General features: G+C 40.4%; 1 protein-coding gene across 3 annotated transcripts in view; it reads left to right on the forward strand.

The window, feature by feature from the left end:
• LOC108089820 (PE-PGRS family protein PE_PGRS26) overlaps positions 1 to 25,589 on the forward strand; it is a 73,172-nt gene that overhangs the window by 17,306 nt on the left and 30,277 nt on the right. For 2 of the 3 annotated variants that reach the window (XM_017188223.2, XM_017188224.2), the window contains exon 3: positions 3,881 to 3,882. The exons of the other annotated variant lie outside the window; for it this stretch is intronic. The gene's annotated coding sequence lies outside the window, so the exon portion shown is untranslated. The remainder of the gene's footprint in view (positions 1 to 3,880; positions 3,883 to 25,589) is intronic. 3 annotated transcript variants of the gene reach the window in all.

Below are 25,589 nucleotides of genomic sequence, written 5' to 3' on the forward strand. Positions count from 1 at the left end.
GGGAGAAATTGATTGGGGTTTTAGGAAATTAATTCAGTAAATTTGATTCATGATGGAGACAAATATGTCTCTCTAAACTCTAAAATGTTGATGAATTAACTGCATTTGTTTAACGAATTTCTCTCAAGGAGGAAAATCCGGAAAAAAGGCAATTTGAAAATGTTTTTATAATGAGTTTTTTACATGCCACCGCACTGTCAAACTTAGCCTACTTTGTTGACAACCCACGTTCGCGTCGTTTATGTTATATCATGCAGCAGGCAGCAGCGGCAACTGTGATGACGGCCTGTTGCTATTGCCCCAGGAGTTTGGTCTTTGCCTCACTGCTTTCTGCTTTTCTCTATGGCCGAAAAAGATCGTAAATGTGTGCCAAATTATAAGTCATATGAAACAATGACTGCTACTTAGTTATGACCATAAAAACGAGGCCAACCGGGCGGATGGTCGCTATACGCCAGTCGCGACTGCTGTCAGAGTCATTTTGGCGCATAATTTTTACAACCAGTCCCTCGCATTTGCTGCTGCCCCTCTTTGGCTCCTTTTGCTGCTGTTAACTCGAAACTCGTCGCGTTCTTCATATAACTTTTATAGTCTCCCCTGGTCGTTGCTAAAATATTCTAATTGTTTTCAACAATTTTTGAATGCGCCGTGTACGCGCGGCAGTGTCATAAATCTCTTTTAGCCATACTGCTATTTGCAGCGGGATGAGGCAGGAACTGAAATGGCCAAGACAAATTTGCTTTAAAGCTCGCCAATAAAAGTTAACAGCGTCGTCGTCCATGCGTTGCTATCCTCTCCAACTTTATAACCATGAGTGTGTGCTTTTTGTATCTTTTGCATAATCTAGCCAAAAAGAAGGCATTTGAGACTGGTTTTATCGTTTGCCGCTGTAAAGGGATGCGCAAAATGGGGAGGGGGATATGAGCCATGATTGAGTGGAATGCACCGGAATCGTAATTAAAATTTGTTGCTTCACAAGAAGCTCCAGCTGGATGCTTGAGATTGTACTCCTTTTTATTTTTTATGATATTTATATCTATTAAGATAGTTAGTACTTTATGGCTCCACCTGTATATACTTTGGATTCCTGATCCGCAGTCATTTGGGTGGGTATTTTATGGCTAAAGGATTTTTGCAGATATCGTAAATTTTATGTCTAATGTGGGGGTACTTTAAAGAGGAATTTCTGCTGTCAGTGCTCTACTTGTATCTGCAATGAGTTGTTCTTAACCTATGTTGTACATTTCAAATGTTGTAGCTAACTTGGGTATTTTTGTTCACGCCTAATAACATGTTTAATAAATAGTATATTATACTTTTATCTAATGAAGCAATAAGTTTATCTCAAAGACATAGCATAAATTGTGCTAAAGCACTTCAATATTTCATAACTTTTGCACGCAGCGCCAGATACTTCCCACGTTAGTTGATATAAACCCAAAGATACACAGCGCAGATTACGTAAATATGTCTTCATACATTCCTCGCTCTCATCCGCAGAAACATTTTCACATGCTTAGCACGGTTAAGCGGCGCATCCGTTAGATACACCCGAAAATAGCCGCACGGCGAGATACTTTCGCCCATAACTTAGGGCCATTGCACGGCAGCCACTTGGCCGGGGTTCATTGCCAATTCGCATGCAACTTCCAGATACTTCGCACTCATGTCTCAGCTACTTTATATCATTTTAATAATGTATCTGCTAGGTAGCTCCGCAACCCAGAGCAGAGCTCCGGCAAGAGTTCAAAGTAGTTTGCACTCAATTTCAATATTTTACAGACCAGCAAACAAAACCCAAAAAAAAAAAAAATAGGAGGCAAGGAAGGAGAGTCTTGCAGCTGGCAAGACAGCGAACACAATATCTCCCATAGATACATATGTTTTCTACACACATTGCTTATTATATATTAGCGTGTGTCTGTTGTTCGGAGCCCCTCAGGAGCCAAAGTAACTAATATGAATAGCTAATAAATCACATTTGGACGGTGATTTATGTGACAGGTGCGTATTGCGATTTGAAATTGGCAACAGTTTCCATTTCGTATCCGCAAATTGGCTAAAAGCAAAGCAGCATGTGTTACCTTTTTGTTTCAATTTTTCTTTTTTTTTTTTCTTCGGTTCTTTATTTTGTCATGTAAAATATCGAATAACCCTAAAAACCTGAACCAAATGTGAGCGTTAATTTAGCCCCAAGAGTTGTCAAATTAGTTCAAGGGAAAGGGTCTTCCGACTGACCCACAATTACGCATTTCTTTGGAAAACTTTGTTAATTTGTTGTGTCGACTCAAACAATGAGCAGGGGTTAATGGAGGTGTGTGTGAGTGTGTTTCTCTCTGTGTGTGTGTGTGTGGAGGGGGCTAGGACATCGGTTCGTTATTAGTGACCGCCCCGAAAAAGAACAAACGCACACACGCAGGGAACCGGACTTTATCGATGGAATCAGCTAGGCGGTCTGGGGCAGCTCATTATGTAACCTCTCATAATTCTTTCATTAATGAAATTCCCACACGACGCGTCGTCGCTGCCACCATCATCATCTGCATTATGTAAATCTTCCATCAACAACACGGCTCAGCACGGAGTCGGTTTCATTTCGTTCGGGCCCTCTGCGAGTAGTCGCCCCCCATTCCACTTTTCTGCTCCTTTCATCCTTGTCAACTAATTTCAGGGTTGTGCAGCCGACTGACTGCCTGCCTGTCATGTTTTTTAAGACTGTTTTAATTTTCATCCTTTCGAACGAAGAAGAAGGAGCGGGAGACGAGCACCCTGCCTGCAGAAGAACGGAGAACGGAGAACTGAGAGCAGGCGAGGAGGCGCATTGGCTTTTACTTTCCTTTCCTTTCGGCCTTAAAAAATGTTGGCCAAAAACCAAATAAGACGAAAACTACCTGTTCACAAAACCCACACACACCGCAGAGGTAGCAGTAACAACAGCAGCTACAACATATCCCCCAAACGAACAACGAACACCGAACGTCAGGCGAACTGGCGGCCCGGCAAACAACGCCCAGTGGGCACAGTGGTTCGCCGGCGAGCTCCCAAATTTAAAGGGTTAATTAAAATTTAATTGGCAAGTAAATTAGCTCAAATTGCATGGAATTAGGTGCAGGTTTTGTTGAAATAAATAGTTTTGTCATCCCTGGAAAGAATACAAAGGGCGGAAATTAAATTGTAGTTTGGAAATTAATTGCAGAAAGCAACAAAACTGCATCATAAAATAATAATATAGTTTTTATAACAAAATACATTTTTAATTAAGAAATCAATTACTTTCATTGAAGCAAAAAGTTTATTTATTTAAAAATATATTAATTGTTTTTTTTTAAGTTATCTGTATTTAACAAGGAATTTATCTTCTTAATTTCTTTCTGGTTAATGTAAACCTTTTTTGTTTTGGAAGAAATACCCGGAATGCACCCACTGTGCACTCACATTTGTCTTTTTGACTCCCATTCCCTCTTGTCTTTTTTTTTTCTGGCCCCGCCAGGGTTCTTCTCCTGGCCCGAGTTTGAGTTCGGGTTTTTTCTTTTTTGGCCTGGCTTGGTGGCTGCTTTTAAATACCCTTTACCTTGGCCATATTAATGCGGCTCCCACTGTTACTTGTGCATTGTTGTTGCTGTTGCTGCTGCTGTGCTTTTGGTGTTGCTGTTGTACTTCACATGTAGTTTGGTTGTCATTTGGCAGCGCCCGCTGTTTAGTGTCCAACATGAGGGCCGTTGGTGTCGGCAACGCTGCTGCCAGCAATTGGAGAATCCGAGAAAGGGAGGGGTAGAGGTTGAGAGAGAGGGAGAGGGAGATGGGGCGACCTGGAGCGGTGCGGCAGAATGTGGAGCTCAGATGGAGTCTGCTGATGCTGTTGCTGTTGCTGCTGCTTTAGATGTTGCTGCTGCTGCTGGGATGTTGCTGCCGTGTCTCCTTGGTCTGCTATTGGTATTTCGCCTGGTAGCCCCAGCGACAGTTGTTGAAATTAAATGCTCACATGTGGGTTTTGTTTTCTTGTCTGCCTTCTCTGCCCTGGCGCTGTGCTTAAAAAGCCCCAAGTCAACAGGAAAAAAACAACAGAGCAAAAACAGTAGAAATTCAGTAAAAGCAACCAGTCATTAAGTAGAAAATTTTTTATTCAGTTAAATCTATCAAGATAATCTATTTTAATATGCTGCAACTCCTTTTCTTGTTTCATTCAATTGAGTGCGAAAATGTGTTCACTAGCATTTACTTTTAGTGACGTTCCACTGTACTTCGGAGCACATCACATCCAAATAAAATGGATGGAAGTACGTAAGGTAACACAGAAGGCAAAAAGGATTGCTCCGGCCAAATAAGAAAAAAGACAGCGCAGCCAACAACAATGCTCAAGTCTAGGGCGAGTGCCAAAACATTCAGAAACATATATACGTCCATATAAATGGATGTACACATATACAAAGTAAGAAAAAAGACAACAATAACAACAAAAAGGAAGGAAGATGCTTTCATTTCAGTTGCAATCTCCAATAAAGCTTAAAAGATGGGCGAGGGAAGTTTTAAAATTTTAATGATTATTGATGGATGGAAAGTTGGTATGCCAAAAGGTAAAAGAGTTTTCGAAGGATGAACAGGGAGGTAACAATTTGGGGATTCTCAATTTGGTAAATTATGGTGCATTAATAAAAAATAATGGCTGCAAAATAAGAGTTTTAATTATAAAGTTGCGACTTTTAAAAGCGGCTTAAATTGTCTTTAGTGCAGATGGTGTTTACTAAAAAAATTTGTTCAGAAATGAAATTAAGTATTTTTCAGTTTGGCAGGAAAATGAAAAGCAATCGGCTTTTAGTTTTTTTTTCGTTGTTTGTATTTTTGAAAATCTCCCATACTTTCAAAGCCACTCTCCCTGAAAAGTTGGTCTCCCCAACTCCTCGAGCAAATCAAAAGCAACTCTTATGTGTAGTTGCTGCTGCTGTTATTGCTAAGTCTTTACAATTCGGGGCCAGGCACTTCATTTGCTCCGCTCAAGTTCCGCAGATACAGATACAGATACTTCGGCATCGTTCGCTTGTCTTCTGACTGCATTTATGGTTGCATTTACTTTTTAATTTCATTTGCTGTTGCTGTTGCTGTTGCCGCTGCACTCCTTTTTCGAATTCAAGTGGAGTCAATTTCTTATGTCATGACAAGACACATACTTCAATACACACGGACAACAACGGGCTCAAGTCGGGATAAAAAATAAAATAAGAAATGCCAGACGGAGCAGCATCGGCATCAGCAGCAGCAGCAGCAGCAGCAGCAATGTTCTGTTTTGTCTTGGGATCCCTTGAAAGAGATCCCTGGTTGTCGCCATTCGGTTCGGGGACTACCTTTAGCATTTTTGGGGGCACTCCACCGCCGCCGCCGTCGCCGCTGGGCTTAAATATCTTTACTTATTTTTGGACATACTTGATTGAAGTATTTATGAGATTTAAGGCATTTCTGTAATTTCCTTTTGAGCTTTAAGTTACGCTTCTCGCATTCGGGTGCCCCATCGTCAAATGTTCGACAAAAGAGTTAAATGTTAAATGTAGGAGAGGTACAAGGGGCAGACAAGGGGCAGAAAACACAGATATATTTACATATGCATGGGTCCCCGTCCGTCCAGGTCCATGTTTGTCAGATGAAAAGATATGTCTTTACATGTTTTAATTTTCTTGGAAATTGTTGTTCAACTTGAGCCAAGCGGAGGCACAAAACCGAAGAAACCGAAACCGAGAATCGGGCAAGATATATACAACACACAGACTCTCCTCGGCTCTTCAGAATTTCTTCCTCTCTACTCTCGGTTTATTTTTTGTTTTTAAGTGAAATGTTAAACCTTTTGACAGCGGTAGTTTTCTTATTTAATTTATTTTATTTGCGGTATTTACTCTACGTCTCGTCTCCATCTCCTCAACTCCTCATCCCTCCTCACTTCACTCACTCGGAATTCAATTTTGGCTTTTTGTTTAGAGCCAGTTCTCCACTGTCTTTCTCTCCGCATTTTAATGTCAAACAATTGACATGGTTAGGCTTAAAGTTCTCCGAGCGTGTCTCAGTCTGAGTTTGGTTTTTGTGGCCAATAATTAAAGTTGACAACTCGGCTACGGATAAAGGGGGGGAAAAGCCAGCAGACACATTCACTAATTTTGCCTTAAATTCTTGTTCTCTCTGCTGTGTGGTTTATGGCGAAACCCTCGTGGCGAGGTTTTCTCGAGCTTAAAGAATTAGACAAAGATGGATTAATCTGCAAGTGTTGACTCAAAACAAAGTTCTGCGAACTCATTTCCACTAAATGGTTTTATTTTACACTTATTACCATTGTTAGTATAGTTAAAACGATTCCAGGAGTTACAGAAATAAAAAAAACCCATGCATTCCAAGAGAACTTTCAACTGGAAAATTGTCTCTGCATTCCCCCAGCAATTAATCCGTATTATGTGCCGACTACTTATGAAACTCTAATCTAAACTATACACAAACTTATAGCATTTTTCTCACTCGGATCATTTATCTTCAAGTTGAGCTAAAGTTTTTAGTTTTTGTTGCTTTTGTTTTTAAACTTTTGATTAGAGTAATTCCTCAAGTTGCCGCTGCTGTAACTCAAAACGCTTTGGGGACACCACACGAAAAAAAGAAGAGAAAATAATAAAGAAAGAACTAACCCAGGAAAATTACAAATACTTTTGTCATTACACGAAGCTCTCTTTCTTGGCTGAGAATTCCAATCGATGCGGACAATGCTCCTGCTATTCGGAAAGAACTTTCTTCTCGGCGTCATTTCTCAAGCTCAAAATGACGAAACGCGCAGCTCGGATTATTAATTACAGTGCCAGGAGAGATGAGACGGTTTGGGATTTATTTAGGGTGTGTATGCCGGCAGGCAACCGAATCGAAATCGAATACGAGAATCCCAGACTCATCTCCTCCCACCGACTGTGCGACAATTTTGACTTTTATAAATATTTTGACTCGTTTTTGTAGCTGACAGATACCTCCGTCCTCTTTTCCAATACTCGAGTTCTGTTTTTGATGCTGCTGATGCTGCTGCTTGCTGGTTGCCGGTTGCTGGTTGCTGCTGCTGCCGGCGGCATATCTGTGACAAAACATCATTCAACGTGTGCAATGATTGATGATGCAACTCAAAGCAACTTGTACTCAATTTTCACTGCCCGCTGAGCCAGGAACGTGGGGTTTATACACACACAAACACACACAACACACACTCCGGCGAACTCACATAACTTGCTGGGCATGACAAAATGTCACAAATATTCTACAAGCAATTTGTTTAAATATCGCATAAAAAATGGAGAGGGATCTGGCGAGGCTAAGGTAAAATGGAGTTAATGGCAGGTTGAAGTTGGGATACTCTATCAAGGAATATAGTTCAAAAATTGTAAATTTAAAAAAAAAATGTGGAAACGTAGTGAACTTCATTAATTAATGTGTAATATTCATTAATAAATATTTTGTTAAGTTTATCACTTGTATTAGTTACATTTTTTGTTTTCTTCAAAGAATAGTTTTAGGGCACAGAAAACTCCATTAATTTTATATATGCGCTACGTTTACATGTTTATTGAACTTAAATAAATAAAATGAACAAATATGGGCCGCTCATAAAATCACTTCCATCCTTTATTCACTCCGCCAATAAACCCCTTTTGGTCGAGGGTATAATAAAACGAAAGGCGATTGCGTGATGCAACCGAAGTCCAAGCGGGAAGTGCTTGATGGGGGATTTCAGGGGATATATATGTATATGTAGATGGAGGTGGGGGGCAGTACACCTAAGTCTAAACTGGAAGCCCAAGTGATCGGGGAGCCACAGAAAGGCGCGCAGCCGTGCGGCAATTAATATGTGAGCAAGATGCAACCATTGCCATTACCATGTGCCTTCAACTTGAACACAAAATAGTTAACTAAAAAGGCAAACGGTGTGGGCAAAGGAGGAATCCGGGGATGAGGGAATGGGAAAGGGGAATGGGAGGGGGAAGGGGCTGAAGTCCAGGTCGAAAGCTGGCAACGGCAACAGCTACATGATGTGCAATTACAAGGCGGGCTAGCAGCAGCAACACTGCAACGGCACCGGCAACATTGCAGTCGAGCAGCAACAGCAACAGCAACAAAGCAACATAAGTGCAGTGTCTGCCCTGCCCTGCCCCGCCCCCTTTTTGCAGGCAAAGGAAGAGGAGCAGCAGCAGCAGCAACAACAACCATTGCAGCAGCTACAGCAACAGCAACAACTGCTGCAGCAGCAACAGCAGCAGCAGGCGAAGCAAAAAATATTGCATCTTCTCAAGCATTTAATCTTCTTTGCGCCTTTTTTAACCTTTTATTATTATGCCTTCAACGTGCAAACGTTTTGCTACGCTTTATATACCCCTCCGCCCCTCGTCCGCGTCTTAACCCTTACCTTGCCATTCTGTCCCAACTCTCCTTCCGTTTCGGGCGCACTTACTCACACGCCAACCCTGGAGATGGAGCATTATTCCCAGTCCCAAATCGCAGCCAAGTGGAATTCCAGCTTCTGCTTTTGTTGTTAATAATTTCTTTTCACTCCTAGGAGCTTGGCTTTTGCAATTAGAATGCGTGTTAAGTGCACAAAGATACAAAAGATACATTTCAAGGGAGCAACCGCGCTAAGGGATGGCTAAAGTACACCGAAAAAATAAATGTACAAAGACAAAAATATTTAAAAAACTTTTAGAATAAAAATGTGTTCTCCTGGAGAACAATTGTAAGGATTAGAGTTACTTAAGAACATTAAAAATATCATAGGTTCAATTTAGTTCAAGAAAAACATTGATTCCTATGTACTTTTGACCCTCGTTATATGCTTTCTAATTTTTCCCTGCAATAAATTCTAGCGATTCTGCATACAATCACAAGCGATGGCCATAAATTTCAAGACAATCAAATTTAATTAATTTTCCATGTGGGCCCAAAATCAAACTCCGTCCTTGAGTGGCCCAAACCCTTTACGCTTTACGCTTTATGCTGGCCCAGTATCATCAACCCCTCGATGAATTGTGTGGGTTAGCCAGGTTCTCCTTAAGCCGCTGATTGGAATGTTTTTGTGTATTCAGCTCGGTCCAAAGCTGATTTAACGCTCTCCTGCAATCCGAATTGTAGAGTGGAGTGGTTGGAAAAACTGTAGCTGTTGTCGATGGGAGGGTTTTACAGAAGGACTGGGGATTTTCAATTAGATAGGTCCTTCGTCTCGCTTGTTATTCTGATGATGGGATTGCCATTGTGACGGGTTCTCGAGGGGTGGGTCAAACTCGCGGTTTATTTCGGCAATTTGTCTAAGTGAAATTTGCATTAATCCCATGCAGATCTCTCTTTGGATATTTTTTCTATGCCATTATTGGCCAGCGAGGCCCAAGTAATTTGCTAGACTGCGATAACAAACAAAAACTTTAAGCTGTTCAGGCAGCTCAAAACTCGTTTAGGGGTTGAAAATTAATTAATAAACAGGGTGATGAGATAACGTGGGGATTTATTTACGGATTTCCAGTGGGTTTTGCCATGCGAGGTAACGTTTAATTTAACTAAACCTTAAAATATTTAAGTACATGATTTAAACAACATTATGTTAACTCCTGGGAAACCTAAAAAATGTTTCAAAGTTTTCAAAAGAAGTAAAATCAATAACCTAAATCAATTTAGCTACCGATACCGACTTTCTCAACCTCCCAGCTCGAAAAATTCTTTCCCACAACCCAACAGCTTCATTAGCATACCTGTAGTTTTCACACCTACGCAACTCATTTATGAATCACCTCTCAAGATCACTTGGCTACCGGAGCTGCAGAGCTCTTAAGTGCTGGCCCACAAAAAGAAAAACCGTCCACACACGCACTAAATATGCCAAGCTGAAAAAGTGGCTTGACAAAAGCAAAACTGTATCTTATAAATACGATTATAGACCAAAGTAGCCAGCACAGCTCACGAAGAGTCTGGCGGAGGGCAGAAACAAAATGCCACGTTATAATTTCACGAAATATTTTCATGAAAAAAGCATCTACTGAAAAATGCATTAAGTGCAACTCTGACTGCAACTGCAACGACCAAGGAAGCCATACCAACGACGAACTCGGTGGCAGTGGAGTAGGTACGGTGGTTAAGCAGGGGTTAAGAGGGGGGTTACCCGTCTGTGTGTGCGATGTATGCTTAAAAACAAAACTGGCTTCAGCTTTATGGCAGCGCCAAACAAACAAACCGACTCACACAAAGTTCTACTTCTGCTGCTGCTACTTCGTGTATTTTGTTGCTTCTTTCAGCTGGCGAACAGTGATGGCCACTAGAAAATTGCTAAGAATGAAAAAAAAAAAAACAATAAAAAATTATTTACCTCTAAAAGAAGTATTCAACTTAATCAGCTGTGCAAATTATATTCAATAGAAATTATTTTAAAAATAGTTGTAAGCTGAAAATTTCCATCTTTATCATTGTATGTGATGTTATGTTTTTCTTAATCAAAATTTAGTTTCAATCGTTATATTTATTTTATATACCTATTTATTTAGGCATTGAAAATGTCTTTAACCTTTGTAAAAGCTGAACCTAGAAAACCTCCACATTAGCAGCACTGTGTGGCATTGGCACTGCGACTGCGCCTTAATTCTGTCCACTCCTCCAAGCCACTAAATCTCTGATATATCCGAAAATGCAAGCCAGATTTGTGGAAAAGCAGTGGAAGGAAGGAAAACAAAATGAGGGGAAAGAAACATTCTGCATCTGGTAGATACATGCGCTCGAATGGTTCTGGCAAATATTAGAGCTATGTTCCTGCGGCTAAAGATTTAATGATTTGCACTTTTATGGAAATAATTTTTACTCCTCTGCGAAGCTTGCCCCAGTGCATTCAGCATTCAGTATTCAGCATCAGCAGCAGCAGCCAGAGCAGCAGCAATCGCAGCATTCTGTGCATGGCAGCAATTAAAAATATTTAATTATCGTGCAAAAAGTTGTCCGAACATGCGCAACATTTCTCACATGTCCAGCAGATACACCAGAGCCCCGAGAAGATTAGGAGCACGGTTGGTTGAATTGCTGCGGAGAGCGGAGAAGGTGTTAGCATTCTGTATTAGAATCTACCGAAAAGCGTTGTTTAGAAATTCGGAGGCTGCCAGCGATTTCCTGTTGTCTAAAACCAGAAAAAAATAAAAAGGCAACACTGAGATACGCTTCTTGGGAAACAATTTGGCAGCTTTCGGAGGCGAGGAACCCGACACATTTCGATTTATTCACTTTGAAGATGAACCGCCACACATTTAACCCCGGCTTTTTGGTCGATTTAATTCGATATAGGCTCTGAATATAAAGCCTCATAATAAAGTCAACAATTTATTGATTATTTCGGTGGTTTTCTGTGTGAGCTGACTGCTTTCTGTGTATGTATGTGTGTGGCATTAAGAACAATTTTATGACTCAGAAATGATTTAACTTAATAAACTGGGAACTATCAAGCGCAGAATTTATGAATGACTCGTTAAAATTATGAACCATTAGAATGATTATATCTTATGGTCTCGACTCTAGACTCTAGTCTTTGCTCTGATGATTTCTTTGCCTTTTGCCTTGTGGGTGATAAAAGCTAAAACCGCATGGTGGAAATATATATTCAGCAAATTGAAAAATATTTGCAGTAGATTTCAGATAGCATTTATGTTTTACAATAAAAAATCAAGGACCAGAAAACTGCTCTTAGAGTTAAGGTGCTGCCAATTTATGTTTTATGTCTTTAATCATAAAAATCAAATCATTATGGAAACAGTTAAGTGAGTTTAAGGATAAAGTTTATGGGCCAGAACTTGAATTAAACTTGGGTTATACTTAACATTTTTGAATGTTGAAAAGAAAAGCACTTTAATTTAACGAATAACGAATATTTAATTAAAATATATTTTTTTTTGCATGTGTAGTCAATGAAAATTCCGACTGCACCTGAGCTCTTTACGTAATGAGTGGGGATTCCTGTCATTCGATTCATTATCTATAGCGCCCCCTTACTATTTCAAGATCCCAAACCATTTGCCATTTACCATTTCCAAGCACAACTATTGCAGCTGTGAAAGGCAATTTGTAATTGTGTCGTTGGGGCAGCAAAAAAAAAAAAAAAAACCGAAGGAGGAAAATGGGATACAGATGCCTGGGTGGCTGTGGAAAAAGCATTGCTCTGTTTCAATTTAATTAGCCATTAAAATGTCTGCAATTGTGTGTGCGAGAGTGTGTGTGTGACGTCACATGCCAAACAACTACGTGACGGCTTGCATCCTTTTGCACTACTCTCTGGGGAATTCACACAACACCCGAGTATCATGGGCATCTTCGGTCTGGTTTGGTTTGGTTTGGTTCGGTTTGGCTTGGTCCTTATTTCCAGTCGATATCTGCACTTACTTTCCACCTCACTTTTCCACCTGACACTGGACTTGACTCCACTTCACTTCACTTCACTTTTATTTGTCTTCATCTGCTGCTAACTGCTGGCTCTGGAGTCTCCTTTTCATTCATCTGTTTGCCTCCGTTTGTGTTTGACTTTGTTTGTGAATTTAACTAATTAAGTTTCCCATTTTCTCTCTCTCTATTTGCAGATGTAAGTGCTCGAACGAATTTTTCCAGGCTCAAGGCAAAAGTGTTTGCGTGTGTGCAGAAATCAATTTGAAATTTATGCGACATGGATAAAGTCTATTGGATGTCAAGGTTTTGTTTGTTTTCTATTTTATGAGAAATTCATTAGCCATTTTGGCAAACTAATTTATTATGCTTGGGGATAAAAGCATGGTCGTGAAATTGTAGAATCTTATTTAATTAATGGTTTGACTTCTGAATTCGGTTATATAGTTAACTTGATTTTTATTTAACAAAATTATTTTTTTTAGTGTTGTCATTCTCAAACTGGATGATGTTTCATCAAAGAAATACTTCTTATAATTTCAACAGTCTCTCGAATCCCAAGATTCTGATACGCAATTAAGTTTATCGCACTACCAATCAACATTCAACACTCTCTCGAGAGTAATAACTGAAAGATATTTTAACCCATTTACCATGAATGGCAATCGTTGAAGCTCGCATTTAATTGACTGATTGCTGTTAAAATTGCATGCATGCTCCATCTAAAAAAGAAAAAAACTGAAAGAGGATATATAAAAAAAGCTTTTCATGTTCGCCGCGCTCTAAATCACAAACACATAAAACAAATTTAATTAAAATCCACTCAGAACGGCATCCGGATTATGTGGATGTGTGTCCTCTTCTCTATTATTTCCATTGATTTATTTTGCAAACACTCTCGGTGGGTTTTTATTTTAACATTTTCATTAAGAAAAACTGCAGCTGAAAACTGCACTTGCTGGGTGTTCCCAGTCGAATAAACATAATTCCCATGATTTATGGATTTGGCACAATGAATAAACACACTGGCAAAGTGCAGACTTTGTGCAAAGGAGATCGGGAACACACGAGCATTTATTTTGTTGGGAGCCCAATGTTGATATATTAGCCAACAACAACTATGTATACATGTTTATTATTAGCCAAAGGCTTGCCTCTAGAGAAAAGCCAAAGATCTGGAGACTTGGGAGTTGGGACTTGAGACTTGGAACCGACCGGCCTGCAATCATAATAAATGTTCATTGAAACCTTTTAAAAATCGCGCTGCCACAGCCGCCGCGCCTCAATGAAGCACTGTAACAATAAATTTAAGCCACGAAGCCGGTCTCTCTCTATACCAGCACATAAACATTAATAAACTTGTTGCAATCCAAAAGATAATTAGCCGTGGCTAGCTAGCTGCTAGCTTGTAGCTTGTATCTGCAGCCAACACCAGCGAACAACGAACAACCAACAACAACAACAACAACGACGACGACGACGACCGCCGCCACACACATCACACGGGGCCAAAAGACAAGAGCAGCAACAATTTGCTATTTAGTATAAAGTTTCATTAAAAACCCACTACGACTGAATGCTCGGCCCATCATGCAGTTGTGTATCTTAAAGATACAATGGGCACAGAAGAGGGTCCGGTTCGCATCGGCATCGGCATCGGCATTGGCATCGCCTGGCATCGGTTGGCATCGCTTGGCATCGCATCGCATCGCCTGCCTGCTGTCGATCATAATTTAACATAAAAATGATTTGATTACTATAATTTCTTTTGTGTTTTGGTATCACCTGGTAAGCTCATTTACTACAACGGCAACGCCGCCTATTACTCACACCGGTCCGGTTCGGTTCGGTCCGCAGATCCCCAGGTTCCCTCTTGGGGTATTGGGTCTTGGGTCTTGGGTCCTCGGTTTTCAGTTTTCAGTTTTTTGGTCTCAGTATCGCACCGCGGACCTCACCGCATGCAGCGTGTGTCGTTTTGTATGGCCGAGAAGAGCCAGAAAAGAGGAAAAAACGAAGGCAGAGATGAACGAAACCCGGGGAAAAAAGGCAAAGAGGCCCGAAATGAAACTGCGGGAAGGCAGCACCCAGAGTGCCATCATTACACTAAGAAAAAATAGGCCAAAAGTGGGGAAACTTAAATAAAATTCATTCAAATAGAAAAGAAAATATTTAAGATCAGCTGCTAGGATAGAAATCAATAAGTAATAAAATCTTGCAATTTTTAATTAAATTGAAATATTTAAAAAATCGAAGAATATTGCATCTCTAGTTTTTAGTTTTGGGTTTCGATTAGTGCATCACGAAAACTTGCCGGCCAGCGAGGAGTCAAAGTCAAACTGACAAACCCGTTCCGGTGTCTTGAAACAGCCTTTCTGCCTCAGTCCCGACCAAAGTCAGAATTATCCCAGTGCCAGTTCGAGACGAAGAGCAGAGAAGTCCCAGTCCAAGCCGAAGTCGAAGTAGAAGTCAAAGTCGAAGACTTGCAGGCAATAATAGCATCGACGACTTAAGAGCCACGGAGAAGTATACTTCATCGGGTACTGGTACAAATATCTTGTTTCATGTGTGCGCTCGACGTTAATAGCAGGCCGTACCATTGTCCAAAAGCCAGTCAAAGTCCCCCTGTTTGCTCCGCTCCTGTCTTTTCAGTTCTTTATTATTTTTTTTTTTTTTTTTTTTTTTTTTTCTTTTTTTTTTTTTTTTTTTCTTTTTTTTTTTTTTCTGTTTTACCTGCCCCTACCTGTTTCACCCCTTTGCTCAATTGTGTGCCGCTTGCATCTTCGCTGAGCGCCGCTTCTTGGCAGCCTTCGCTGCATTTCATCATTCATGCACATTATTTTAGCTTTTGGTTGTATCTGGAAATCAATAGGATGACTGTAGATACGCTTAAAAACTAAATCTTGTATCATTGAAGTAAATAATTTAAGGAAACTATAGTTTAATGCAGTTATTACAAGAAGTGCTAATGCCTTAGCTTTCAGATTTTTATAGGAATCTATCAAAGTTATGTAGCATCGCCTATTCGCTTTCTTTTCATTTAAAATTTGATATTTTATTTCGGATTTTTTCCAATTTCCTTAGAGTATATTTTACTCGTTTTAGGAGTAACTCCCCATTACCCCTTTTATTTTTTCTGGTGCAGCTCAGCGTTTTGTGCGCTCCGTACATCGTGTCCTGTCCCGCTTGCGTATCGCATTGGCCGAGGCTTAGAAGCGGAGATTGAGTTACATTGCTGGGGATTATTATCAACTGTATTATCTGCCTTTTCTTCTCCTGTGTTTTGTTGCTTTTTTTTGTGTTTTTTTTTTTCTTTTTCGGACCACGGCGGCAACTGCTCTTTGGCCAGGAAAAAGCCAAATACAAATTCGTTACGCCGCTGCAGCGTTTACTCAACTGAGGAGTGAGATTCGTGGGTTTTGGTTTCGGGTTTTTTCTGTTTTTAGGGTTTGCGCTTTTTTAATGATAGCCTCTCAAGTATTTTCCCTTCGTCTTCCGCAGTCGGTTTTTTTTTTGCTTGCTTTTTTTTTTGTGTGTGTGGCTGATGCGGTTCAAGTGCCTTTTGGTGCTGTCGTAATTTGTTGCTTTGCTGTGTTTTTTGGGAGGCGACGGACATGCATGTTTCATAAGTTTTGGGGGCAACAATTGTGTAGAATTATGAGCTGTCCATATTCGCCATTTGGCATGGTTCCAGGGCATATCGCATCGGCAGAACAAGCTAGCTAGCCAGCAAATCCGAGTCGGTCTTTTGTTTCATTTTGTGGCCATAAAACAAGCCGGAGTAGGTGTTGTCGTTAAGTTTTGATGTGCCACATTAAACTAGACTCCCGGAGCAGATTGAGTTTAAGTCGAGGCAACCCCATCGTGCAGTTTATGATTGCAGATGAATGAAGCCACTAAAAAAGCGAGGAAGCCCACTGTGCCCTAATGGGAAATCAGATTTGGCCTATTGGCATAAAACTCTATATTCCCCCGACTGCTATATAGCTGCCTTGCTTTGCTGTGCTGCCTTGGAAGTCGGTCTTGGTTTTATTGATTTTTGTTTTCGCATAAAATTGAGAGACGACACTTTCACGCAGAGGAAACGTTGAAATACCCCTGGATATTGGCCAGCAGTCCATAGATCTTGTTGGAATTGGAATTGAATAAAAGTGAATGTCGCTTGGGAGATGAACTTTGAGGAAATTAAATCAGTTCGTGATGGCATTTTTTTATGTGGGGGGAAGTTTATGAACATAACTGTCAAGCTGATATACAATTTAAATTATAGGAATTTAGTTAGCTTAGGTTGGGCTATAAACCTAAACTAATTGGATTAGCTTTATTATACAATCAATACCACTAGCTACATTTGAAAAGATAGTTTTCTTTCTTTCACTAATAAGTTCAGCAAATTTTCCTCTAGCCTTTGAAAACTTTTTATTGCCTCTCTGTACAATAGGCCGCCACTTTGACCCACAGTCCACCTCGAACTGGGTCACATTACAGTTGGCAAATGGCTGCGGTAAAGTTTTAAATCATATTTAAAGAATACAGCAATAGATTCGGGCCCAAGTGTTCCGATGGCAACCGCGAAGACATATAACACACGAGGCTCTGTTGAAATAACCACAGGGAAAGCTCTCGGGCCCATATATTGCACCACAATAATGGTGGTGGTGCTGGCGGTGGTGGTGGAGCTGGTGGTGCTGCTGCTACTCTGCCTTGAGATGGAAGCCAAAGCGGCAAATGTTCCAGGAAACTATAAAAGACAATAGCGGCAATATGCCAGCTCTGGTTTTTGTGGTTTTTTATACTCGGACTCTAGGAAGAAGAAGCCTTTCTGGCTCTTGGCGTGGGCCTAAGTCAACAACAAAGAAGCGAAGCCTCAATGCCCCGGACGGCGCCTTTTGTTATATGTATATATATTTAGATGTATAGGAAAACCCTCCGAAGAGTTGGGGAACTTGGGGCGGAGGAATTGTGCTTGGTAGCCAAGTTGTGTGTGCTCACGCATTAATATAGTTCCAAGCCAAAGTGGTCAGAGGAAAGGGGTACACGCAAAAGAAATTGTCTTACTTATGAAAGAGTAAGATATTTTGTAAAAGAAAAATAAAAAAAGAAATTATTAGATATAACCAACAACTATCATCAGCTAAAAAAATTCTAATCAACCTTATTTAAAAGGATTATGGCTTCCGTATGTAAACATTTACCAATCTTATAAATTTCTTATATTTACAATCATATTTTGATTGGTTAATATTTTTCTCTCTGCATATAGATACAGATGTGTGTGAAACTAGTTTATGACAGGGCCGATCTGGTGTGGGGTGGCAAATAATGTTGTTTATGTGTAGGGCCGAACCGTAAATATGACGCACCATGGAGGAGAGTGGGTAACCTGTAACCTGGGCCAGCTGAAACCCAGATGGAAGTGGAAGTCGAGTGGAGTGGTCAAGTGTAAAGTACGCAACTGCTCCTATTCTTATTCCTGGTAGCTCTCTGCCACAGTGCCAGTGCCATTCCCATTCCCGTTCCCATTCCTATTCCGATTGCCATTGTGGTGTCGTCTGCAGAATCGCAAGACGACGGACGGCTGCTGGTCAAGTGTTGCAGTTGCTTCCTGCCTTTCGGAATGACACTCACCTGGCCTCCAGGCTTTGCTCCGTTTCTGCTGCTGCTTGTGGCATTCAATGGCCAATTCTCCACGCAGCCATCCTTGTTCTCTGTTCTTGTGGCCTGTATGTACGAGTATTTATATTTTCTTGGCATTGGCCTCGTCGGCATTGGCCTCTTCCCATGACACCGGTTAGCCGCATCTACAGCTGCTCTGTGCTTATTTGGTTACTTTATGCCATTACCTGTATTCCTCGTCCGAAGACTCCTCTTCCTTCACTTCCTCCTCTACTTCTGGCTCGCTCTGATAATAAAGATGACAAAATATCTAGAGAAAATCATAAACCTTGTGTGTATGTTTGGAAAAATAATATCTTGCAGATATAAAGTACCATTTATGTCGTGCTTATATCTTATTTCGCTAAAGTCGTGCCATCGCAAGAGTCGCGAATCCCGAAGTCAAGAGTTTGGAGTCCCAGTCGAAGGAGTCTATGCGGCATTTCTGTTCGGTTTGGTTTGGTTCGGTTCGGTTTGGTCTTTTGGCTCTTTGGAGAACTGCTGCTGCGTTGGGAGATTGCTTTGTAGGCAGCGAACGAGCAGCACGGTTGCGTGGGCAGTGGTTGAAATGGGTGTTTTAATGGCACTTTAATGGTCTTCCATGGGTTAAAGTTGGGAATTTAATAATCAAAGTTTGGCTAAAGTAGGTTCATATTAGAGGAATTCTGTTTTAAACAAGTAATTATATGTTGAAGTACCTCTTTACTTTACTTAATAAGAACTAAATGAATTTATTAATTGTAAACTAGATAGGTACACAAAATGTGTAGTTTTCTTGAATTTAATATTCAAGAGACTTAAGTTATTTTTTTGTTCCACTGCTTCTGTTCTTGGCTAGAACGCTGCAGCACTTCTTCACATGACGGCGACAGGCAATTGGCCCAATGCAGCGCCAGCGACGCCAAAGCCATGGCCACGTTGTCATCTTGGTCAAGGAGTCGAGGGAAAGGGAGTCGGAGAGGGAGGATGGATGGTGGGTCTATTGGCAATCTTTTCTGCTCGGCCAAGTATCTCCTCTTTTCTCCTTTTCTGTCCAGCTCAGTTCGGTTATATTCCATTCTGTTCAGTTCAGTTCAGTTCTGGCCTGGCCGACTTGTATATATGCTTTCATTACTAGCTTAGTTCACGTCACAATCAGTTGTTGGCATCGTTTATGCCGCATTGCCGCACAAACACAGTTGCAAATTACAAATATGGTTGAAATAATAGTATCTGGAATATGAAAATAAGTTAATAATGAGTATTTGAATTTAAAAAAATTTATTTAATTACAAATAAGGCTTGCCTAATTTGGAACTTCTTTTATTTTTAATTATTGGTATTTTACCTTTGTTGATTTCCCAATTATAGTTCGCTGCTATTATTTTGACCACTTCTGTGCACATAGTAACTAGTTGGCTGCTGTGGCAGCTTCTTCAGCAAAATGTCTTTCAACTTATCGCACTCACACACATATACCATGCGATATATGTATATATAATATGGGTGTATGTCCTGTGGAAACATGTGAGGAGGCTCGCTGGCAATTTGCATGCGAGCCCCAAGAATCCCTCCGCCACCCACTTTCCCACTGTACGTGCATGTAATTTATGCGTTTAGATAACACTTTGCTAATTTTGAATGGCATAAATTTTTTTACATTAGAAGGAGAAGACGGAGCGAACCAGTCCTTCGGATCGTGCCTGTAATTGTGTGTGCGTGTCTGTTACTTATTTCTCCATACTCCTTTATTTTTTCTCCTTATATTTTCCTTGCCTTTTTTTTTTTGCATGCCGCACTTATGATGATGTATTGATTGTTCGAGGTGTCAGATTTTTGTTGTTGCGACCAACACTTTTGTCTGGCCTTTTTCTCCGCTTGGCGTAATTAAAGGAAATATTTGAGATACGCCAAGATAATAGTGCTGGAATGTTGTTGGATTAATTAATTGAAAATGAGTGGTGGACGGGAAAGAAGGAGGCAGAAGGCTAAGGCAACCGATATCTGCTGGTCTGGCTGGCTTTATTTGGTGACTGTTGCTGCTGCGTCTGTTGGCCATGTCGCCCGTTTGCTTATCAGTGGCAGCATTGACTTTTTATGGCCATGGAACGACCAGTGGACGACTGGACCCGCGACTCTCTGTGATTAATAAGGATTTTCAAGTCGTTAGCCGTCTTCGCCAGCCGTTCATCGCGTTTTTTTATGGCCACGAGCGAGGGAAACGAGAATCGAACCAAAAGACCAGAGAGACGGGGCAGGCAAATTACCGATTTCAACAATGTCGCTCAAGTGGCTTAACTTAAGTTTTGGCTTTGACAAAGACCCCCTGAAAAACGACGGAAAAATGGGAGGAAAAAAACGTCTACTGAAGAGAAAAACCAGCAGTTGATGCTTGAATAATGATGTGATAACCGTAGGCATAAACTGGCCCACGGACCCAGGATCATCCATCCCAGTATCCACAACTTTTTGCCCAGATACAATTACGGAGTAAAACGCTCTTACCCAACAGAAGTGCTAGCTTAGCTTGTTTTTAGCGAATTTATAGAAAGTTCAGAACCAATCAGACTTTTTAAAAATATTTTTTAATATATTATTTCTTCTGTTAGTATAATTTAACAAATGATTTTGACTACGATTGCTTGCATATTTTTCAAATTGAGAATAAATTTCAATCCACTTTTCAGATAAGAAATATACTTCTCATTTCTTGACCCTATTTTAATGATAATTCCTGCTAACTAGCCAACACTGATTACTTTGCCTTGGAGCAATCGCGTCACAGCTGCATTTGCTGGTAAAAAGTTGCTGCTTAAAGTTTTCAAATTATTCTAAGTAGGGCGAGCAGAGGATTATGCTTGGGAAATGCTTCTTTCTTGGCTGGCGCCTTGGATTAGGCTCGAATTAAATTGGAATTAAATTTGCCGCTTTAAGCGCGACAGAGTGAACTGAAGCGAATTAAGCATTTGCCATTGCATTTGCTGTCACAAATTGAATGGGTGAATCAAAACAAAATTGCTCGGCAGAGGGTGAAATATGAGACTTTCACTCGCAATGAATATATTAATGTATTCATAAATAATGCGAACAAAATTTGAAATCATAAATAAACTGGAGCAATTGCTATACAAATATTAGAAACATTAAATTTGCATAATCAATTTAGGAATTTTTATTCCCATGAAATCAAATTTATGCAAATTATTTTCTTGTTTAATATATCAAAACAATTTATACGCTAAAAAGCAGCGATAAATATGACTAATAAGTTTGCAATGCAGAGTTTAGGTAAATTAAAAATAGGATGATAATTACGAAGCTAAATTAAATGTTTTAATATCATTATTTAACTTTGCCTAATTAAAGTTTGCCATGTGCAAAAACAGTAAATATTATTATTGTGTCAACAGCCAACTAAAAATGATCAACAAAATAAGCTTAGAATTAAAAAAGAATTTTCCATTTTTCATTGTGGAAATTTTTATGAAATTAAATTAATTTTCGTTTATTTCACGTGTTTGCTTTTCCCATTTAAAATAAACTTTTTGTCGCAGCCAACTGCATTGTGACTTTATGCTAATAAAAGAGTCGAGAACTTTCCCCACAATTTTTGACAGACTAATGGAATGTGTGGACTTTCGGCTGTCACTCTTGACAGTTTTCTACCTAGCGCTAATTAAAATAACCAACAGTCAAAAAAAGAATCGGAAACCCGTAGAGGAAAGAAAGTTGAACAAACAAACATATATTATACTTTATGTAGGCATAATCAAAACTGCACGGAAAAGATGTGGTTACGGTTCTGGATTTTTCGTGCCCCACTGGGTTCCCACCGGTGGCCATAAATGCTGGTGCTGCATTCCTTAATCATATGCAAGTGTTGTGGAATTAGAGGCTGTAAAACTCAATCAAATTTCATAGCATTACAGCGAAAAGCGAACCTTAGATGTTCTCCGCCGGTGGAAAGGTGCATATATAGATAAACAGTTACGTTTGTCTTAATTACATATCAAATATATCGCCTTGCTGATTGATCTCCAAGTCAGAGAAGCCCCTCTCGAGCGCAAAGTGTTCCCCTCTGAGTTGGGCGGCCATAAAATCAACATAAATCTGAGTTATAAAAAGTCATGTTCGGCTGCACTTAATTAGCGGCCGACCTCTACGGAATGAGTGTCATGCCCATATGTCCTCTCTATTACGATCCCATCTCGTTCGCCATAAATACTACCTACAACTGGAGGAGCCAAGAGGAGGAGTCCTCCTTCTCACAAGCCGACCGACAATAATTCACACAATTTGCTGATGCCGATGCGTGTGCCACGAGTGTGGTGTTGAGCCCAAAATGTCAACGATATAGCAGCACCGCCGTTCCCATATCTTTTCTAAATTCGGAGCGTATTCCCACTGTCGCCGCGCGCTCCAAAATTAAATGGTGTGAACGAAATTTTATGCCGAATCATGCGTGGAAAATGATGAAGATGCCGCTGCGGCCAGGGAAACTTCAGCGAGTTTCTACGCTCCATGCTTGCTTGAAATATATTTGCGTGGCTCATTTCATTTGTTTATGTTCCTCCAAAGAGATTTACAGTCGAAAAAATAGGGTAATAAATGAGGAAATTCTTGCATTTAATTGGCGGACCAATTAACCCACAAACAACATATTTAAATATTTCAAACTAGCTGAAAGCTCTGACCAAATGAGACTTTAACCCAAAAAGCCAGTGAGATTTTTGTGGCAGGTCCATGTTCTGCGTTCTGCGTTCTGCATTCCAAAGGCACTTTATTCTCAAAGTGCAGAGAAACTCGGTCTGTGTGAGGGCTCGTTAGAGGAGCCAGTTGTCTTGATGAAGATGCACACACTTGGCCATGATAACTGGGCACCGAAATTAAGTTGAAAACAATTTAAATTTGTTAGAAGCCGCCGGCAACAACGAGGCGAGGCCCCGTCGTCGTGGTCTCCATGCCGAAAATGGGTAAAAACACTTTCAACTCCCCAGCATCCACCGGCATCAAATGGAGGATGTTGCCCAGCAGAGAGATGTTGACGTCAAACGACAGCCACGAGACACTTCACTTCTACTCGTACTCGTACTACGTAGATACATATGTGCAGTACTTGTTTCTCTGTTTTTTTTTTTTTTTTTTTTTTTACTTTCTGGGTCGCACTTTTATGAGTAATTTCATGTTGTGCGAACCGTTTTGATGGAGTTGCAATGTCCTCTCCCTTGGGAATGGGGTTTTTCGGGAATTCAGTTTCTGTTCAGTTCCGTGCGGGGCTTCTTTTTTCCGGAATTTTTATGGACTAGTAGAGGTGGCGGCGAACGTATAGAAATTTTAGTGGCGCAAAGGTGTTGATTGCGAAGGAGAAGCCAGCTATGGAAGTAAAAACAGGCTGAAGTTTACGATTCCGTTTATGTTTTACAAATAACTCAAGTATCAAGAGCTTTGCAATGGAATTTTAATTGCTTGCAGTGAGCGATTGCAATAAAAATCTATTACAGCGTGTAATTAGTAGGTTGAATTCTATGTTCTAGTTGGGTTAAAAAAATAATGTTAACTTAAGTAAAAAATTTTAATTTAAACTGCCAAGATTTGCGTAAAAAAAGTTGTTGAATAAGTAGCACAACTGAAACCATGTGTGTTCAAAGATCTCGATTTCAGTCTCCTTTCAATCAACTTGAGCCATCAAAGCGAACAGATCAAAAAATCTCGACTATCCAGAAAATATCCCTCATCAAAACTCCACTTTTCGGATCGTTGCGACTTCATTTCAAGCGAAACATCTTTGCTTCTCGGATTTCTCGACTGTTTTGGCAGCCTGTGAAGTCGCTTCCTCCCTCAATTCCCACTGTCGAATCCCCACCAGCAGAGAGAAATCCCTTGAAAACTCTCGAGTGCTCGAGTCCACCCAACTTGGACGACAATTAAGTGATTCATTAAAAATGACAGAGCATGAATTCAATTGAGAGCCGGAGTTAGAGTTGAGTTTTCTGTTCTGTTCAGTTCTGTTCTGGTTTCGACTTGAAGTTTTAATAGAGAGCCCGGAATAGTGGTGGGCTGTGCATAGAGGAAATGTCAGTGCGTGCCACAAGATAAAGGAATAAAAGAAAGTTGTTGATGTTGCCGCCGCCGACTACCGTTCAAATTCATCCCATCCGTACGTGCACAAGTATTTGAAAAACTCATTTAAATCCAATGGACGGACAGACGTCGACCGAACGACCGACGGACGACGGACCAACCAGCCATCCATCCATCTCGAGGGTGGGAACCCGGGAACTAGTGAAAATCAAATGCAAACGACGAGGGCTCACTGCCGCTGACATTTGATGCCAAATTTTCAAGTGGAGCGACCAGCGGCAGTGGCAGCCAAAACACTTGAGGAATTGCCGCCGCTGTCGTTTAAAAGATTATGGCATGAGATACTCGACGAGTGCGAATGTGTGTTTCGCCAAAAAAAAAACAGTCAAAAAAATCTTGGTAAAATATAGAATTCAAGCGTAAAAGAAAATTTTGTTTAAAACTAATTATATTATGTTATTAAACAAGCTGTTAAAAATTCCTAAATCTCATGGGAATATTTTTTTCTTATATTTAAACCTATTAAAATAATTTTCTAAAATATTTCGCTTGGTGCCTGAGTCGCCCCAGTAGCAGATTCCATCCTCTGCCGACTGGACGAGTCGTAAATATGAAGCACAAACAAAGCATCAGCATCCCGTCCAGACAGAAATCGGTGGAGTTGGAAAAGGAGAAGGCAGAGTCCGATTCCGAGGCCGTCGCATTAGTATACGGAAGCTGGAAAGCGAAAAAATTACAATCTCAACCGTTTGGCAGACAGACGATGACAGAAGAAGCGGCCACGCTGTGGTGGCAAAAGGGAAGAAAATCGGCAAGGGGCGGCAGATTTCGCCGGCAGATAGCTATAGCCGGCCCAAGCAGGCCATAAACTGGCGACTATGAAGATATATTAGGCAAATAGATGGATGGATGACTCTAGTACGCCAGCTCCATCTCTCTTCCCCTGCCTCCTTTTTTTTTTGTTAGTCGCCAGCCGAAGAGAAACAATTTTCGACAACGTTTTGGCAAATGCAAATGGAGTTTGACAGGCCGCCGCCAACGTTTCGCCATCAAATAATAATAAAAGACTCACGGAAAATGATGGCCTCGGGAAATTGAAAAGCCTAATCGATTGGCTAATACCCTAGGATGTCATTAAGACATTTGTAGAAAATGGGGGATATTAGCAACGTTTAAAGAAAGGAATTTTAAGCTTAAAAATAAAAAAAGCTAAAATAAAAAATGTTTTAGGTAGTACTATCCCCATTTTGTGTATGCAATGCTTGATATTTTTTGAATACCCATTTCATAGAGAGAGTACCACATAAAAGGTTATCAGCCATATTGCGGCTTATGATGAGTATGATGAACATTAGAAGAGAAGTTTTTCTTTTAGCTACCTGACAAATACACACACACACACACATCACCACTGAATCTCAAATTACACGACCATGAAGAGATGGGGGAAAAAATTTATTACAAAAGATAGACAAAAGATG

This window comes from Drosophila ficusphila, unplaced genomic scaffold (assembly GCF_018152265.1).
Source record: "Drosophila ficusphila isolate 14025-0441.05 unplaced genomic scaffold, ASM1815226v1 contig_412, whole genome shotgun sequence".
NCBI lineage: Eukaryota > Metazoa > Arthropoda > Insecta > Diptera > Drosophilidae > Drosophila > Drosophila ficusphila.